Raw genomic sequence first — 6,564 nt, forward strand, 5'->3', positions numbered from 1 at the left:
CCTGCCTATTGACCCACTTGTTTTTACCACTGATTTAGGCGTAGTTGAGTCAAATGGTACATGTTGTACAATGTGACCTCTCACCTGCCAACAGTGCATTTAAATTACTATTACCTTCAGCAATGTTGGCTTGGGGGATGGTAATGTCATTCTGTTGGTTAGCCAGTCCATCACATTGGTTCAGAATGAAATATCTGAAAAACTGGATGGATTGAGGTGCAACCTGGTACAGACAATCAAAGTCCCCAGAGACTGAATCCAAGGGGACCCCGACTCTGCGTCCACTGCCACCATGAAATGGACATTTGTGGATTTGATGGATGGACCACACATTCATGCATCCCTCAGGATCGTTGAGGATCCTATGGCTCTTCATCTGGCACCACCAGATGGTCATACTTTAATTTATCCAATAATTCGGTTTATTCAAATAATTGCAAAAACTAAAATACACTGAGCCAACTTTTGATTATACATATTTTTTTTTTAATTCAGCTTACACAATTCATTGCATGAGCTGATGGAGGGATCACACAAGACATATGTCCAGCATGTCATTTCATTTCTAAAAATGATCATTTGTACAAAACAAAGCAATAATGATCTGTCTCAGCCAGCTAAGGCAATCATGTGGAATGATGATGTGACAAATCTAAATACAAAAAGAAAACACTGAATATTAAACAAGCCAGAATTGCAAATCTGTAGCTAAAATACTTCAACTTTAATCCAATTCATCTGGTTGAGATTAATATTAAGTACATTTCTTTCCTGTTATATAGCAGTGGCATGCATCAGCCTTGTATTTGGTTTAAAGAAATACAATGAAGTTTGGGGGATTTCCAGCTGCAGAAGTGCTGTTTTGGCTGAGCCGGTACGCTACGCCTTCACCACAAACTCCCTGAGATCTCACTCAAATGAATCCTCTACTCCCTGCAGACTGTACACAGCACTACTCATCACTCACTGCTGACCGCCTCTTGGACATAAACACCAAATCCTGAAGCTACAAGGCTTGCTTCTTTCCTCTAAACCCAAGCACTTCTCAGATTGAACGAAGTAGAAATTCAGGTTGACAGCAATTACTCAATGCTAAGTGGATGGTAATAGGCACTTATTTTTCATCAGGGGGGAAGAGAAGCTCTGCAGGTCCAGGGTACTACTTTGCAATTTCTCCACAGCTAAACTTAAGCATGATCTTTACAGTATGGTAAAAGAAAATTACAGTATTGCTCTGGGAGAAAAGAGGTGGATCTTTAAGCTCTGGCTGCTTAACTTCAGTCTTTGGTCGACATGAGAATAACAAAAAAAGAGATTCCCCTTAACACAAGTGAATTTGTCATTTCCATTGTTCAAACATATGATCTAATGTAAATCTGCTGGGCAGGTACAGCACATAGGAGAATCAAATTTAATGAAAATTTGGTAAACTCTGGTTCGCTGTCAGCACAAAATTTACTAAAGAAGCCACATTTTTGTCACAGACCTTCAGGGAAATGGGGGAAAATAGTAGCTTGATCATCAGACTGAATTTTGTTTCATTTCATTTTTAAGTTCATGTTAGCAGATTTTTGTTTGGAAGGTAACACTTCCCCCCTGTTTTCCCCTGCATTTAGAGTTAGATATGTTGATTCTTCTTCTTATATATGTCTTACATTTGACAGATTGTTGAGTATCTAATTGTCTCCGCTGTTTCTATGATTTGACCCTGTCTGTGACTGGGTGATGCAGCTTGTGGCCATTTTAGATGCTGTTTATTGTATTTAAAGCTTAATGAAGACCTAAGGCTGAAGCCTCTTTAACATTTTTTGATAACAGTATGCAGGAGTTCACTACTGGCATTATTCTATTTTTCCTTATTGTCAACAAATCTTATGAAAATTGATGCTTTAGTCCAGCTCTAAATATTTTCCAATTACCCTATTCTGTCTGTAGAACTCCTTTCCAAGCTTACTTACAGCTCGTATTATGTTGTTTCATTAAAAAATTTACTGTAGTTATTACTACTGCATTTGTTCGGGACTATTTTCAGCTGCGTATTAATGGAAATTTGGTGCTCTTCCGAGTATTTCCAGCAGCAGGACAGTGTATGTCTGATTGAGTCAAAGTAAACTACACTGTGTGTGTTCATGGTAATGAAGGAACATGTCACCCTGTGTAACTATGTGGCTTACTGATGTGTTTTTAATATTGTTTGTATGACAATGGAGCTCTATGGCACAGAGGAAGACGATACATATAGCAGGCTTTGGACACAAACACAACACTTGTTGGTAGGACTAATTCAGCGTTGGGTTTGGTCTTTTCATGGATGTATCCTTTAACATTTGTAATTGTAACATTTCTGAAGTCTTGTTTTAATGCTGAACTGACTTTAAAACTGTGGAAAAAGCAGCCTCAGTGCCCATGCGTGCGTATATCATCAATTAATGTATCATACCTGAGATGTCAAAAAACACAATTATATGAAACTGTAAAAACAATAAACAATGTTTTGTACCAAAATGAGGAAATTTGGTCTTGCAGTTGACAACAGACAGCACCAAGGATGCATAAGCCAATATGACTGTCCCCCTCTATTGTTTTTCAGTTTAAATAAATGTTGGTCTTTCAAATGAGACTTGATCAGCACCACATCTGACTTCACTTACAGTATTAAAGCAATGAATTTACAGTGAGAGAGTTTACTGGCCTGGTCACATGTGGCCAATGGGACGACAGTAGCCGTGTCCCCATGCAGAACACATTGTTAAGAGGTCAGTTAAGACAGTCTGACTTTTATATACACAATGGGTAGGCTAAGACGGACACCCAAAATACATAAAAATCAAACAGATAGAAAAAAAAAACAATGTATATGAAGGATAAAAGACATGAATTTTTAAATTATTCAATACAAGATAAACGTCTCTGTAAACAAAACTGACTTCTCCTGCTTGTGTCCTCTCAAATTCATGAATATGGAGTCACTTAACTTGAGAGATCGAATCCCCCAAAAACAAGAGAAAAAGGAAGTAACATCTTCAGAAACTGCGAGAGTCGTCGTTCCAGTTTATCCTCTTGGTGTCCATGATTTGAACAGAGGTTTGCATCCTGGACCTGTGAGTCTTCCGGGACAGCACAGCTCTCGAGTATCATCTAGCTGAAACACACAGGTCCGGCAGTGAAGCCAAACTGGTGTGTGAAGTTTTTCCCTCCCATCACGGCTATGTCTCTCAGAGGAAGCAGGTGGAGGTCCTCAAACTCGAACACTGCCTCCCGAGGTCCAGAAACGCTCTCCTCTCCAGGCTGGCACACAGGAAAGAGAACACATATTGTTTATATTTAACTGCAATTTTATTCAATAGAAAAAAATTCTCCAATAAATCTAATTAGGAAGTTGAAGATAAATGATGCTCACTATTGCCAGGCCAGCTAAGACTTAACGAGATTTTACAGCAGCATGATCTGCACTTCCTTAAAAGTTTGGAAGATTTTCTACGTACCACACAATCTTTAAGTGCTCCGAGGTAACTTTGCTTCCTTGTATCGGTGAGGAACTTCACGTCTCTTTCTGTCTGGCCCAGTATGTGTCCTGGATGGCAGGAGTAGGTCATCTTCTGGATGGCAGTGCTGCTGTGCAACTTCAGAAAACGCATCTGCACCACATTAGCACCTGGATAGTAAAACTGATAAGAAAGGAATAAGAATAAATTATGTTAAAAATGTCAGCTGGTGTATTTAGCCTCTTTTAGCTCACTGTTTTATGTTTATGGCATAGGCTCTACTACCTCCAAGTGTCCAATATCATCAATGAACATAGTTTTGATATACTAATCTCACCCCAAACATAGCAATGCTTCGTTTTGGTTGTTCCCTTCACTGGGATTCACTCACCTGAAACCCCTGCTCCATCCTGCTGAGCCACTGAAAAGACCCTTCTTCAGAAAATTCTTCCATCCACACTTTCATGGCCAACTGCAGGCAGAGAAAGAAGGCACGCATTGGCAAATCGAAATGCAAGTCCTGCTTTTGTATAAGAGACTTGTGAAGGTCAATGGTGTTCAGACAGCTGCTGATGAACTCTGGATTAGCATGCAGCTCATGCATGAACCAGAAGTAAATTGGCTACCTCAGTGCAAGATGCATCCACTTCATGCTACCTGAGACCAATTCATATTGTCCTTTGGTTGAGTGAGTTAATTCTTTAAGTATTATTGACTGTATTAGAGTGGAGAAGGTGACAGACGTGTGTTTTCATCCAGACCGCAGAACAGTATAACATGAATGACATCTCTGTCTTGATCGTCCTGATGTCCTTTGTTTGAATGTCGTGTCTCATTTAGCCATGCATTAATCCTCTCCTGCCCACAGGGTGTCAACATTTTTCACTCACAAAGCTTAATTCATAAAATACTGTCTCTCTCTTTTAATGATTTTTTTTTAAATGATATAGCAAGTAAGAGTTACCAAATTCCTAAAAAAAATCAGTATATATCTCTTTATTTAAAAAGGCTAAGATGAACAGTCAAGGTCATCCTTTTGACGTCTAGTAATTGTTTTACACTGGGTTGGATGTCTTTTATTAGCTTTATTTACTCAGGATGGAGCTATAACTCTCTTTCATCAGAGAGTCCAACATGACAGCGCAACTATGTGAAAGCAAAATTATGTAACTATCACTGTGGCCACAACTGGCAATTACAAGATAATGGCAAAGAATAAGTTGTGAAGAGTCATGAAGTTAGTGCTCTGACTCAGAAATGTCAGTTTGCTAACATTAGTTTAGATTAGCCATTTGATGCCATTGAATCAAGCTTGACCACTCAACTGAAAGAGCACGGTGAAGTGAAGCACTGTATGGATACATTAGAGGAAGCTGGTCGTATATGCTCATTGGAAGCTACCTGCAGGGAGCTACAGGTGGCTAACAAGTTGCTAAAGGCCAAGATGACTTGGAGGCTAAATATAAGAATACTCAGAGTCAGAGCAGGTGAGGAGGCTGTTCTGTGTTTAATTCTGGGGCTGTTTGGTGAGGACAATTTTCAAAAAGAACAATCCCACCGCAGCTTGAGACCCAAGCCTGCTGTGGCTGAGCAGCTTCGTGTCGTCATCGCTCAGCTCCAGCCAGACCTCACTACGATTCTCCGCCTCAGCCGTCAGAAAGCGGCGCTTCACTACCAAAGGGGCAGGGGGTGGATTTTTCCAGTCTGCACAGCAGAGGTGACTGCTCAGGTCTTTGATAGGGTGCTGACAAAATGCTGACAGATGCTGGAACTAAGTTCATGCTACGCTTTCCTGCCAAGCTCCATGTTGAGCACAACTCAGCACAAAAGTTTGCAATATCACACTTTCATGTTTCAGAAGATAACCGTTAAGAGATGATCTTAGTGATGCAGTAGGACAATACAGTGTACATATGTATGCATGCACATAGAGCCATTTATTTGTGTCCATACTTATGTACTGCATACCTGTCCAAATGAATCTTTTTCTCCAGGAGACTCTCACAAGACCTACTGGACAGAGGCTCGGCAAGGGCAGCTTGGGTCTCCACCTTTTCTTCCAAAGCTGGTGCTATTGATGCTCTTATATGCAAGTCTATACCGCTTGAATTTAAGTTTCTGACTACTGATCCAGGCAGAATATTCATATTAGTCACAGGCAGAATGAACTCTTATTGACACTGTTGAGTGCGTTCCAAAATTTGCCCTGATTTCTTCTGTTTTAACCTCATTCTCCTACAGAATGATCGTCCACTAAATCAACCCCAGTCTTAAAATCAGAGACTGTATTAAACAGCTTAAGAAATTCTATGAGTCTGGTTGATGTATGGAGACACCAGCACCCCTCAAGCAGAGAGTATTCATTCCCCTCGCCTGTTCATCACAGACATACCTGGACAGATTACTTTCTTTTGGATTACAGGTTCATATCCAACACGCTTCAGTCACCACATCATAGTCTCAGTAAGCAGATGAGCATTCTCTTGTGTAAAATGAAACAGATATTTTGAACTGTGCCATAAAGCGGGTAGATTGCTTTCACGACAGCTCAAATGTTCACAGGCTGAGAGGGCAATCTGCGGGATTCACTCCACCTCTGGGCATATTGTTACTGATCCTAAACAAATAAATTAGAGGCTTGGGGAAATTTTAACACAGCTGTACTCCAAAATTGCAGATTAAAAATGCCAACTGTCAGCACAGATGCCAGGAGTGAACTGGATACTGCATTCACTCTGAGAAATCAAGATGCATTGAACTCTTTTTTTATGTTAATAAAAATCTTGCCTCTTTAAGGGAGTCAAGCTCCCTAATCGTCACCATTTCTAAAACAGTATTTAGCTCACTCTAACATCTTACCCATGCATGTCTCTAGCTTCCACCTCTAGACACTTAATATCACATTTGGTAACTCTCTTTAAAGAGAATATCACCTCTGAACACCTCAAGGATGCACGTGGGCAATGAAATTGGTCTGAAATTGAGCTTTGGGAAAAGGGGTGAAGGAGAATTACGGATTGTTCTGTTAATACTAGACAGCTCGTACAATTTAAAAGTATGCACCTACGCACTATTCAAA

The sequence above is a fragment of the Chaetodon trifascialis genome, chromosome 20 (assembly GCF_039877785.1).
Source record: "Chaetodon trifascialis isolate fChaTrf1 chromosome 20, fChaTrf1.hap1, whole genome shotgun sequence".
Taxonomy (NCBI): Eukaryota; Metazoa; Chordata; class Actinopteri; order Chaetodontiformes; family Chaetodontidae; genus Chaetodon; species Chaetodon trifascialis.